This window comes from Setaria viridis, chromosome 6 (assembly GCF_005286985.2).
Source record: "Setaria viridis chromosome 6, Setaria_viridis_v4.0, whole genome shotgun sequence".
Classification (NCBI taxonomy): Eukaryota; Viridiplantae; Streptophyta; class Magnoliopsida; order Poales; family Poaceae; genus Setaria; species Setaria viridis.
Window position 1 is genome coordinate 3,292,324 of NC_048268.2, and position 13,714 is coordinate 3,306,037.

Genomic DNA, 13,714 nt, shown 5'->3' on the forward strand with positions numbered 1-13,714 from the left:
ATATTCGGCGCTGCTGAAGCAACTGATATTATTTTATTGATAAGTACGACGAGTTATTTTTGAAGACAAGCATGCATGTGGTGCAAGGATCTACTCATCTACGTGGCTGAAAGTCCAGTTCAGACATTTTTATCCCGCCGAGAGGAAAACCAATCAGCTAAGGGCAAGTTTGGTCTACGACATCATACTCAGCCAGGACTCTAACTATAGAAGCTTTTCTGATGGCCGATGGCGCTGAAACAACTCTTGAGCCGATGGAGTTATTTTATATAGCCAATGAATGAAAAGGAGCCGATGAAGTCCTTTGCTGCGTCTTAGCCGATGGATGTTTATTTAAAAATCTGGGCAGCAAGATTAATGTTCAAAGAAGCTCCAGCGTCTCCTATGAATACAATTATTAAATGATTGCCGACGGATGGATTCCCTCTCAATATTTGGACGATCTGTTTCATGCATCGGCTACTAGTGACAGAGTTGAGCCGATGAAGAGAAGAGGCCCGCATAGGAGAATCGCTAGCTAAATGAAGCTTATGATGCTCACAAAGTGCTCCACTCGATCTTCAAATATAACTGGAGCTGCCATAAGAACTCAGCCGATGACCCAGTCGATGTATAAGTTGGGAGCCAATGACAGTAAAGAAGAAGAAATCCATATTCATAGAGGGCATCGGCAAATCAATTGGATGATAAAATACTGGGTAGCTGCTAGTGATGATTATAATATTCCGTCGGCAATTGGAGAGCTACATGTTATTGATCGGCAATTGGAAAAGCTAACAATAACAAAAGATTGTTGGACTTAACTACTGCTGCGACTGCCGGCTCATAGTTTTTCCTTGCTGCCGATATTGTTCATCCGGAGTCTCCATCGGCTATGTACCCTCCTGTTATAAGTACATGGACAGCCGATGGAAGGAATAGAGGAAGAACCGATTGCTACTTCCTAATGGAGCCGATGGATGAGGCCAATGCAACGGATCTCAGTGTATCATTAACCCATGGAGGCTCTGTTGCTGACCACGGAAGAAAAGCAGAGGAGATCATCGGACTGAAATAGTTCGGAGCACGAAGAAAATTGCATCGGCTGACTGCTTGGCAAATAAAAAAAATAATAGCATCGGCTGACTGCCTGGAAAATAAAGTATAGCATCAGCTGATTGCTCGGTAAATAAAGAAAATTGCACCAGCTGATTGGTTCAAGTGAAGTTGCAACGACTGATTGTTTCAAGCAAAATAGTATGGGCTGCTTATAAAATATATTGGCTATTAATTTCGAAGCATGAAATATTCATATTCCGAAATTAGGGGGGCTACGTATTGACAACAAAAGTTTGCTGGTTACTGCACCAAGTTTTGGTATCAACAGACTGATTTGTTGTTTCCACTGTCAGCAAATTTATCGGCTCAGAGTGGGATCAAGGTATCAAGCCGATGGGTTCTTTATATTTCAAGAGGAGTCTATGTGGCTTTGAATGTTGCAATCAGACATCATTGGCTCTAAAGACAAGCATCGGACTTTTATAATTAGTTTTGGAATATGAAGCATTCACACTCCGAAACTAGGAGGCTGTGTTGATACCGGATTTTGACTAGTAAAATCCCATAAGAAACAGAGTGAGAGATGGCCGGCTGCGAGCATCCATGCAGACTGTGATCGGCAGAAGACTAGAGAATTATGCAGCAACAATTCAAATAATGGCCTATCCAGAGATATTTTTTGCTAGTGGATTGACTGTTCGTTCAAGAGAAGACCAAACCTCCGTTATGTTTTTTGATCCAACGTGGACAAAGTTGTCAGATGTGGAGTCCAGGATTATGATACAAGAATTGGTTCTATCGGATTGGTCAGGCAAGGTAACTAGAATAAAAAAGGCAAGATGGAAGGAAAAAGCCTCCACATATAAGCAAAGGTGATTAAATAAATATGGAAGGATACGACATGTGTGTTTATTTGTCTTGCATACATCACTTGGGAATAGTCCAGATTAATCATGCAGGTGGATCTGTCTTGGTACGGATGGATTGGAGAAGGCTTCGATAGCAAGGATTCTATAGAAAGGAAATTAGAGTCCATGTATTTTAATATTTCTTTTTGTTTAGGTATTTAGTATTAGGCAAGTTTGTGTATGGCTTAGTCACGAGTCATTAGTCCAGGGTATAAATATGTACCCCTGGCCATTGTAATTATCATCTCTCGATCAATACAACGCATCTACCTTTTCGACTTCACGCCATCGCATTAGGAGTAGGAGTAATGTAGATTTTTCTTTTCGATGAGTTCCTTCTAGTAAGCTGGGCTGCATCGACTTCGATCTCCGGCAAGCTGCAAGTTCCCATCACCAGGTGTTTTAGGCTTTAACCACCGGGCGCATCGCTGTGGTTTCGTTTAGTTTCATCTACCAGTTATCAGGTATCCTAGACTTCAACTTCCAGGCACATCGCTGTTGTTGGATCTAGTTCTTACCTACAAGTTATCGAGTATCTTGGATCTTTGTCTTATGACGCATCGTTTCTGTCTCGATCTATGGTATTCACCGGTTATCGGTTTTATCATATCTTGTAAGGCTGCATCATTTGATCTCTTGCTAGATGTGGTAGAATCATAGTTACTCGTATCGGCTCTCTAGCCGATAGCCTGCATCGGTTGTTTAGCCGATTGCACGTGCTTCGATGCCCATGGCATGTTTTCATAGTTCTGTTGAAGTGTAGATAAATTTGTTTACTTTTAAGGTTTAATCTGTTATCCTTATTATGGCTGCCATCGACCCAATCGAACCCCACTGTTAAGGATAATAGGGAAGATTTGATGAGTCGTAGATCTATTTATATCAAGCAGTTGACTGTTAGCCTCTGTTTCTTATCAGCTTTCTAGCTGATAGCTTTTATGCTCCATTATCAAATCGTCTTGGATAGTCGATGAGCCATTCACGCTCGTCAAGATGCTGGAATCGGCTTCATGGCTGATAATTTAGTCATCATGATTTATTTTGCCACACTATCATCGCTACTGGTGTTAGGATCACATCAGCCTGATCGGCCGGTTGCCTCGGACTTCAAAGGATTATTTTCACCTTGTCAGTTGAATGATCAAACTGACTGGCACGCCCGCGTATACCACGCGCGCCGATCTACAACCTATACTTGAGCGAAGCAGAACTCTCAGGTTTCGTGTGTTTGTACGTGAAGGTCACCGCATGATTTTTGCGTCAGCACACTTTTGGTGTCAATACAAATAAGGTCGCATTTAAATTCGTAGGCATTTAATAATCTTTGCACAATTAATTAATCCATCATAGGAGTTCATTGTGCATTCATGCTGGTGCATATCTTTGTGTTGCTTGAGTTTGAATTTGAATTTAAATTTCAAAATTCGATTTCATTTCAAAACCTTTCCCTCCCCTTTAGTTTCTTCTCTTTGCTTGGGCCAGTTCCTTCCCTTCCTAACCTTGCAGCCCAGCAGCACCAGCAGGTGGCCCGTTTTCCTTTCCAGCCCAGCAACTCTCCACCGACCCAGCTCCGCTCCCCTCCTCCCTCAGCCGCCGACAGGTGGGACCCACCTGTCATCACCCACCTCCCAACCGCCGGCTGGATTCTTCGCTCCCCTTCCATGCCGAGCGCGGAGTCCGCCTCGAGCCCGAGCTCGAGTCCGAGCGGGACTCCCGCACTGCGTCCGCTCACCCGTGGGCCCGCACGCTGAGACGCCCCTATAAAAGCTGATGCCCCCGGCCCTTTTTCCCCAAACCCTAGCCACCTCCTCCAAGCTTGCAGCGCCACTGCCTCCGAGCTTGCAACGTTGCTGCCATCGCCTCTCCGCCGTCTTGAGCTCCGCCCGAAGCTTCGCGCACCGGTGAGGCTCCCGGCCGAGTTACTCCCACGCATCATCTCACCGTCTTCGCCCGCAAGACCTCGCCGGAGAACTTCCCGCCGCCACGCGCTGCGCCGCCGCCTCCGCCACGTTTCGCCCAGCATGGACCGCCTAAACGTGACCGCGGCGCTCCCCTCATGCTCCCGGTGGTTTTCGCTCGCGAAACTGAGCCCTAGAGCGCCGTTTCAGCCAACTCCAGCCGGCCGCCGCCGCTCGCCGGCGAGTCCCCGCTGTGCGCCGCCGTCCCACCACCACAGACAGATCCGTTCCGCGCACAGTCGCCCACGCCGCACCGCTTCTTTTGCATTTAGGCTCTTGCCTTTTCCGCAAATTGCTCCACTGGGCTTCTACCACCAGAACTGCCCTTGAGGAACTTACTATCATACTCTGCCTGGCTGCTGCTGGATCAGGCGCGGACCACGGGTTTGAAGGATCTGGTAAGTTTCCTTTTGTCCTACTTTTAATATATATCGATCCTTTTGTCCTACTTTTAATATATATTGATCCTATTGTTTTCCGGCCATATTCAACCTCAAAACGTCATGTCCCAGCCGCCAACGTCATGTGCCCACCTATAAGACCTTGGCCCAAGCCTCCAGCGTCGCTCCAGTTCCCTCCTGTCTTCCCGTCCAACTCTTGCCTTTCCCTGCTTCCCTCGTCTCCTGCTCCTCAACTGCTGCAGGATACAGCGTGAGGTACGTCAAAGGGTCCGCAGTTTGTTTTCTTCTTGTGAAAACCTTTGGATGTTTCAGTGGCTATAATGTCTTGTGAAATTCCCCAATTCTCTTGCGAGCATGGATGTAGTGACGCCAATGAGCACTCGGGGCAGCAGGGCGATGTACACCGGCCTGATCATCCTGTTGCTCGCTGTCGGCGCAGGCATCAACTTCGGCGACTGCGACGGATTATCTGGCCCACTCCTCAGCTTCCTGGGGGTTGTCGCCGGCGCCAACATGATCGCCGCCGTCATCAGGACGGCCGACGACCCAGCAGCACCCATCGGCCCCGCGCCCGCAGCGTTCGCCGGTGCAAACACAAGCACCACCTCCTGATCAGTTTACACACCTGATCAGTTTACACACCTGATCAGTTTCTTTAAAGCCAATTGCGAATCTGTAAGCACACATTCCGGGGTCCTGTTTTTCCTACAGCTCAATACACGTAACACTCAGTTCTGGGCACACATCTACCAAATATCCTGATGCCTATGAAATTGGAATAGACAAGTTGAAATGGATGTACTCACAAGGTGAACATATGTCCATCTCCCAATCAAATATACCAATATCAACGCTAACACCGTAGGTGCTTGCTGAGTAACAGACTCAAAAACAGATGGAGTGCAGTACTCATCTTCTGCAGCAAATCCAAGATTCTTGTAGCCTTGTAGGATCCCAAGTTGAGGCGTCTAGTGGTATTTGAGGTACGCCTGCAAAAATGGTGAGAGTATTAACCACAGTTGAAACTTTTCTTTTTATTCTATTTACTTTGGGTCAAACTGCAGACCTGCAAACACAAGCATCCCTATGCATATGAAACAAACAGGGACCCAATCACTCTCTAGTATCGATATTCTTTTCTCTAAGACCATTGCATACGCTGAAGTACAATTCCTGCATTAGAAAGTCTAAGCATATTGTAGTTCAATACGGAACAGAAAGAGAAGAAATCAATTTCAACCTGGATGCATCCCCCATAAAGATATCAGTACGGCCGCATGTCCACACCATGCGAGCGCAACACAGTTCATTAGGAGAACGATAAATAACTACACGAAAGCTAGTAGATTGATGGAGAACATGTTTACCTGCTGGCAGCATCCAGCTTACCTCTCTTTCATATTTATCGTACAGATTCTGAAACTCATCTCCCCAGCAATCAGCCAAGCCTGGAGCTTCATTGGGACAAAACAGTGACCACTATTCATTGCGTTGTACCTTTTCAATGAATAGATCAGGAACCCACAGAGCATAGAAGATCCCTTGCACGATTCTCCTCCTATAAATATCACATAAAAAAACTTTTCACAGATGAGGCAATCTAATGTAATAGCATGCCAAGCGCTTATAGTGCAATTCTTATACAGTGTGCTACGAAGACAGTAATCAACTGTCAAAATGTATTCAATCGCAGCTGGCAATTTTCAAGAATGTGTGCTATTGTTCAAGAGCTTTTACCTTTCCATGGTTCTTTCTTCCATCAAGAAACTCAAAGATATCAGGATGCCAAGGCCCCAAATAAATAGCAAATGCACCTAACAAAAGGTATTTGTAAGAAATCCTCAGCAATCATGTAAATAGGACCGGGCTAACTTACTGATGCTACTTACCTTTTCTCTTGCCTCCACCTTGATCAACATAACGGGCAGTATCATTGAAAACACGTAGCATAGGAACAATTCCATTAGAAGTACCATTTGTTCCTCAAATGTAGCTCTATGTTGTGAATTGAGACACCAATTCCTCCAGCGCATTTGCTTATCGCAGCACATTCCGAGAGAGTATCATAAATTCCCTCAATACTATCATCTTTCATGCAGATAAGGAAGCAGCTACTTAGCTGCACAACATTAAATAGAAGGATGAGATTAAATGCACAAGTTAACAGTCCACACTCCACACTGAACGCATTTTTGGTTAAATTTGGCACTGCAGTACCCGGGGCCTTGGAGTGCCAGCATTGAAAAGGGTCGGGGAAGCATGAGTGAACCAGCGCTGAGACATCATGTGGTATGTTCTGACAGCCGATTCAATATCATCCTTATGTATGCCAACAAAAACTCTCATCAACATATGCTGCGGCCTTTCCACGACCTTTCCACCAACTTTCAACAGATAAGACCTCTCAAGTGTCTTAAAACCAAAATAATCATAGTCGAAATCTCAGTCATATTTTATCTCATTGTCCAAGCGAGCAGCATTCTTAAGTTATACAGAAGTCAAAAGTTGAGTGCTTAGTTGCATGAGTCAGACTATATGATAAGAGGAGTTAGTCGGAAATAAAATAAACTAAGTACACAGATGCACCAATGTAAATTACAACCACAAATAGTATTCCATCTATTTCATGGTTTTTTTTGCATAAAATTAAGCACCAAAAGAACCATATCGGATCTTAATTACACTACGGGAAACCTTAAAATTGCCGAGTGTATTTTTTTTGCCGAGTGTTTTTTTTCGAGCACTCGGCAAACAAGCTCTTCGACGAGTGCCAAGCCAAAAACACTCGGCAAAAAAAAAACACTCGGCAATTTGGGGCTTTGCCGAGTGTCAAATAAAAAACACTCGGCGAAGCCCCCTCTTTGCCGAGTGTCAAAAAAAAACACTCGGCAAAAAGGGGGGTTTGCTGAGTGTCAAAAAAAACACTCGGCAAATAGGGGGGTTTGCCTAGTGTTTTTTTTGACACTCGGCAAAAAAATAATTTTTTTTCCTCTTTTCGCCATGAAATTTTTTCTACTCCCCACATACAACATGTGGTACTCCATGTTAAAATTTGGTATATTTTTGGATTTATTTGCTATATTTATTTAATTAATTGCATTTCAAGGGAATTTTTGGTATAAGTCAAATTTGAACTGCAAGTGATTCAAATTATGGACAAAATGAGTAGAAAAATTATATTCATGTTTCTCGGCCCAATTTGAGACCTGACCCATGAAATGACAAGAAAATTTCGAACATCTTGTTCAGGAAACACGACCACGAACGTGTGGCAGTGGTATTTTTAAATTATAAAAAAAACAAGCAAAGTCTGAAAATCATGAGATTTGTCATGATGTGATGATATCATAGGTGGAGGCTGTGGAAAAAAAATTGAGAATGTTTTGCACATTTCGTCACGTACGATGTTTACAAACCGAAGCATCTCAGAATAAAAATAAGAACTTTGAGAGCATTCGATAAGATTTAGAATCGAAGTGACGGTCGAGTTTGGTTTGACCACAAAACTTTTTGTATAGTCAATAGAGAACATATATTGGTTCGTGTGAAAATTTGGTATTTTTTTGAAACTGTTAGATATTTTTAAATTTTTTTCAAAAACCGTTTGCCGACACTTGGCGAAGATACCCTTTACCGAGTGTCCACATAGGACACTCGGCAAAGGCCAAAAAAAAACCCGGGCCGCTCCTCAAATCCCCGCACGCAAGCCCCGCACCCGGCCGTCGTCCTCCTCCCGGCCGCAAGCCCCGCATCCGCCCCCTCCTCAGCTCCCTCCTCTCCTTCTTCCCCCTACCTGCACCCCTGCGCCGCCACCCCCTCCCTCCCTCCTCTCCCTCTTCCCCGTCGCCGGCCGGTCCCTCCCCTCCCTCCCCTTCTTCTTCCCCACCGGCGTCCGCCCCTCCCTCCCTCCTCTCTCTCATTTCCGCCGCCGCCTACCCTTCCCCTCCCTAATCCCGCCTCTGCCCCGGCCCCCTCCACTCCATCTCCGCCGCCCCTCCCCGGATCCGATCGGATCCGGCCGCCGGCCCGCCCCTCTCCCCGGATCCGGCCACCGCCCCGCCCCTCTCCCCGGATCCGGCCGCCACCCCGCCCCTCCTCCCCGGATCCGGGGGGGACTCCGCCCCGGATCCCTTCAACCGGTGTGGTGGTGGAGGTGGTGGCAGGCCAGGTGTGGTGGAGGTGGTGGTGGTGGTGGCCGGCGGGTGCGCTGGTGGAGGTGGTGGCCGGAAGGTGCGGTGGTGGAGGGTGGCCGGCAGGTGCGGTTTCCCCTTCCCTTCCCCTCCCCTCCCTCTCCGATGGATCCGGCGGCGTCAGCCCTCCCCTCGCCGGATCCGGCGGCGCCGGCCTCCTCTACAGATCCGCGGTGGTGCTGAGGTGGTGGCGGAGCAGGCGGTGGTGGCGGCATGGGAGGTGGTGCTGGTGGAGCAGGCGGTGGTGGTGGCGGCGGCGGAGCAGGATGTGGTGGCGGCGGCGGCGGAGCAGGATGTGGTGGCGGCGGTGGCGGAGCAGGATGTGGTGGCGGTGCTGGCGGTGGTGGCCGGTGGTGGCCGGTGGTGCTGGCGGTGGTGGCCGGTGGTGGCTGGTGGTGCTGGTGGTGGTGGCGGCGGCGGCGGAACAGGTTTTTTTTTTATTTTTTTCAACAATTGTATGCCGAGTGTTTTCTGGCCACTCGGCAAAGTCTTTGCCGAGTGCGCGACAGAAAACACTCGGCAAATCCTTGTTTGCCGTCACAGAGTTTGCCATGTGCCGTTTGCCGAGTGTTACACTCGGCAAACGGCTCGCCGAGTGTATTTTGCCCTTCGCCGAGTGCCAGGGCACTCGGCGATTTTCTTGTTTCCCGTAGTGTTACAGCATTCCAATGATAAGCTATCACAGAAAGTTTAAACAGTAAAACACACAAACTATCGAAATGGCAAGAAAGATGATACATGTTTTTTCTCTAAATAAATTGTTGGGCCCTTAGCCCATGCATCACACCTTCATTATGATCTCGTACACAACATCGGCAATCATGGGAGCCATCAAGCCAGACCTCTCATCGCAATGCACATACAGAACCTTTACCCTGCATACAGAGATTAATAGAACCAATCACGGCACGGATAATCAAACTCTCCTCCTAGAGTAGACAAGAAAAATGAAGTCATCGTACGTCTCTGAGAAGGGCTTCATGGTGTTCTTGTGCAGGTTGGAGACAGCGATCCTCCCTGCCAGCTTCATAGAGCAAAGGAGGAAAAGGCAAAAGCAGTCAATAATTATCCAATCGAGTTGCTCTAGCAGCAGACCAAAAAAATCTCGCAGACGATTAAATTATGGGGCGAGCAGATCAGTCACCGATGCGTAGTCGGGGTGCGAGGCGGTCATGGCGGCGGCGGTCTTGGTGGCAAGCTCACCGATCTAGCTGGTAGTGACGCCCCTGTAGACGCCGGCGCAGACCTTCTGTGCGACGAGGTGGGCAGGAGGCGGCGGTGTGGAGACCTAGCAGGAGAGGAAGGTTGATGTGTGCACGCATGGAGGAGGACTGGATCTCGGAGGGAGCCAGGGATCCGAGGAAAGAAGAGTTCATCGTCAGGGAGCACGTTGTGGCGGTCTCCTCGCCGCCCTATTCGCCCGCGTGGAGGAGAGGCGCCCCGGCGTGGCCGGCGTGATTGGAAGAGGAGCTCACGGAAGGGCCAGCGACGGACTGGGAGAGGAGCTCACGGAAGGGGATGGGACACGGACGGTGGATGGCACACGGACTTTTGTAAAAATATTAAGTCAAAACCCTCTCGGTTGATTACGAAAAAGGTAATAAAAAAGTTAAGAGGTGTTCAGGATGGTGGGAACCCAACTTCATATTCTACGTAATATTATAAGGACTTCTTTGGTAACTTGAAACCCTGAGGGGATCCCATTATTTTTCACGGGTTGGAAGCCCACGCGGGCTACTCACCACGGGCCGAATCACCTCGTCGTTTGGGAGCCCATCGGACGGGGAGGCCTGACCACATCCGCGAGTTTTCCCTAGGACGAGCCGTCCTCACCTCGAGGGTCCTGGCGGCGCATCCCCGAGTGTTGTCACCGCCTGCGACGTGAGGAAGCTAGCGCCAACTCTTCAAGCCCCCACCACTCCATCCAAGAGCCGCCATCCATCAGCTTTCCTATCCGGCGCCGCTGCCCCTACGCCTTCCCGTCCGGCGCCGCCGCTCTGCCTCCCCCATCAACGGCAACACTACCACTCACTCGCCGTCTCCGGTACTCTCCGCGACGAATTTCTCGATCTACACCGACACCACCTCGACTAGCGACCAAGCGCTGCCACCCCTCCGCATCCCTGTCCATGCGCTGTCGCCCCCCTCCGCATCCCCGTGCCTGCCTAGGAGCAACTCCGCCATCTCGATCTGTTTCGACAAGACCCTCTTCCTCCTCGGCCAACATATGTAAATTTTCTCCCTCACCCTCTCCTCCCCTTTCCTGATTCCATTTAGATCTTGGTGTATTAGCTCCAAGATCCACTTCTTGCCCGTCAACAACCTTTGCATCCAAGATGTGCGAACCTGCTGAACGAAATTGTGATGCTATATGACTATTCAGAGTAGCATTTTCTTGTAGTCTGTATTTAGTCACTAAAATTGTGATGCTGAACGAAATTGTGATGCTATGCTGAAGCTTTATCCGTCCTTTGGTTTAATGATTACTGAAAAATAACTTTGTAAATAGTGATAAGATTTTTGTTCTATCAAACACGATCCCGGTTTGTGAGCTTGCTTGCTGCTGCTTAGATCAATATTGGCTTCTCACGTCAACTATGCTAATGTTGAGGTGATAATCAATCCTTCACTAGCATCAGGATGTATATGCAGACTAACTTTTGTCTCTCTTGATTCCTAGTTAGCATCAAAATATTGTACATCTTGTAATTAATGTGCCTTTTTTCTTAAACAACATCTTTCTGAATAATGTGGCCAAATAAAAATATTAAGAATGATGCCTACCACTAGTCCTGATGTTTGTTTTATGTTGGTGGAAAGACCGCTACGTAGTAATTCAGCCATAGATTGATATGCTGGCTATGTTTTATGTTAGATACTGCTGTCGAATGAATCAGTCTTGTTATTTTGGTTGTCTGTTCAGATAGCTTGCTTTGGTTAGTTGTAATTATTTCATTCACAACAACAGATTGGCAGATTGCTTTGGCAGCAGCAGTGCAGGTTCTTGTTTAGTTCAGAACGTAAGCTAGCGGTGGCAGTAGCTTTTTTTAGTTCAGCTGCTCAGCTGGTTTGTTTCTCTAAATTTCTATCAGTTCGGTTCAGGACAGATAAGAAGCTAAGCGCCCCTTGCTAACTGACTTAACCGATACTAGATGGAATTAATTGAAAGAGAGTACTCAACGTGGATTCATTCATTCTCTGTTGCTTCATTAATAGTAGATTCAGAACCTTTTTGTTTTGCTACTTGTGTAGTCCAAGATAAGTAGGTCCGTCTTGCAGAAATTTACTTTTTAATCAAGCATTCTCGGATTTATATACGAGGAAATAGAGCTAGAATGTACCACATACAGAGTAAAGTATAATGCCTTAGTTTACTTGCCTCACACATAACTGGTCAACTATATATTCACGTCATATCTCTTTGTTGCTTGATCTTTCGCTTCCATTGTTCATGAGACAAAATGTTTACAATTTGGTGTTCCAATTGATATTGCAAACATGTGGCATTATGAGGCACCATATTGCATATGACTTGGCGGAAGCAACATATGATCAGAGAAATGTGAAGTGGCCTTCATCATTAGCATCTGAGAAGTTCAAGATCGTAGCTAGATTTTGCTCCTCCTGTCTATCAATTTTTATATACATGCATCTACTATTTATCTATTTTTTATGTTACTAGCGTCTATGTAATATATTGGTGTCTGAGCTGGATGACTATAATTTAAATATTGGTGCAGATTTTAGCTTCCAGTTTATATTGCTGAGGTAGATCACTTGTTTTAGCTTTTAGTTTATATTTCAGAGCGATGTCAGTTTGAGTGTTTATTTGGAGTTTCAGAATATTGGACATGTGCAATTTACAGCTTACAACGAGCTCATAATCAATATGTCATGATATGCAAGTTTGTACATACATCCTGGGTATCGTACCAACGAGGAAGCTCGTAATCAATATAGGGGTGTTTGGATACCTTTGCTAAACTTTAGCAGCTAAAAGTTGCTAAATTTTAGCAAGGCTGTTTGGATACCTTTGCTAAACAACATTTAATGAGGTGAATAAAGACCTGTTTGCCAGACAAGCAATAATGAGGGGCAAAGGGTGTCCACCTCACCTTTTAGCAAAGTTTAGCAACTAACTTGCTAAAGAGCTAAAGTTTAGCAACCATAGCTTAGCAAACTTTAGCAAGAGTGTTTGGCAAATTTTTTGTTAAAAGTTGCTAAACTTTAGCTGCTAAAATTTAGCAAGGGGTATCCAAACACCCTGTAGTCATAATATGCGTGGGCATCGTGGGCAATCTGAGTGATTCCAAGGAATATCGGCTCCCGAGGATTGTAGAGGCCTTGCTTCCAACAGGTAAGGGGACAGGGAAGCAACAGGTAAGGGGACAGGGAAGGGAGAACGGCTTCCAACAGGTAATATTTGCTACCCAGGGCAAATCGGCGCACGTTCCAATCAGGCGAACGTTCCGAAAGTGGCATGGATTGGGAAGTTTGACGGCCAACGCGTTTGTCTCCTACGGAGTACTTTCTTTGTCCTACTCGCTCCAGTCTATAAACAAGACATGCCCAAGCCTCCAGCCTAGACAATCCCAAGCCTCCAGCCTCGCTCCAGTTCCCTCCTGTCTTCCGGTCCAACTCTTGCCTTTCCCTGCTTCCCTCGTCTCCTGCTCCTCAACTGCGTGAGGTACGTCAAAGGGTCCGCAGTTTGTTTTCTTCTTGTGATTGTGAAAACCTTTGGATTTTTCAGTGGCTATAATGTCTTGTGAAATTCCCCAATTTTCTTGCGAGCATGGATGTAGTGACGCCAATGAGCACTCGGGGCAGCAGCAGGGCGATGTACACCGGCCTGATCATCCTGTGGCTCGCTGTCGGCGCAGGCATCAACTTCGGCGACTGCGACGGATTATCTGGCCCACTCCTCAGCTTCCTGGGGGTTGTGGCCGGCGCCAACATGATCGCCGCCGGCGTCCGGACGGCCGACGACCCAGCAGCACCCATCGGCCCCGCGCCCGCAGCGTTCGCCGGTGCACATGCGTTCATGCGGCGCAACCTCGCCGTCGTGGGGCTCGTCATGGTTTCCTCTGCTTCCACAGCGGTCGCGGGGGAGACAGGCCCGGCGTTCTCCTTCATGATGTTTGTCCTGCTGGTGTTCGGGGTCTCTCTGATCAACATCGGAGTTCATGGCGCCTAGTCTGGTGTGTCAGCTCCGGTCCGTT

General features: G+C 47.3%; 1 pseudogene; it reads right to left on the reverse strand.

Moving 5' to 3' along the window:
- Positions 1 to 5,418: 5,418 nt before the first annotated feature.
- On the reverse strand, positions 5,419 to 10,626 carry LOC117860784 (ribonucleoside-diphosphate reductase large subunit-like; annotated as a pseudogene).
- Positions 10,627 to 13,714: the final 3,088 nt, after the last annotated feature.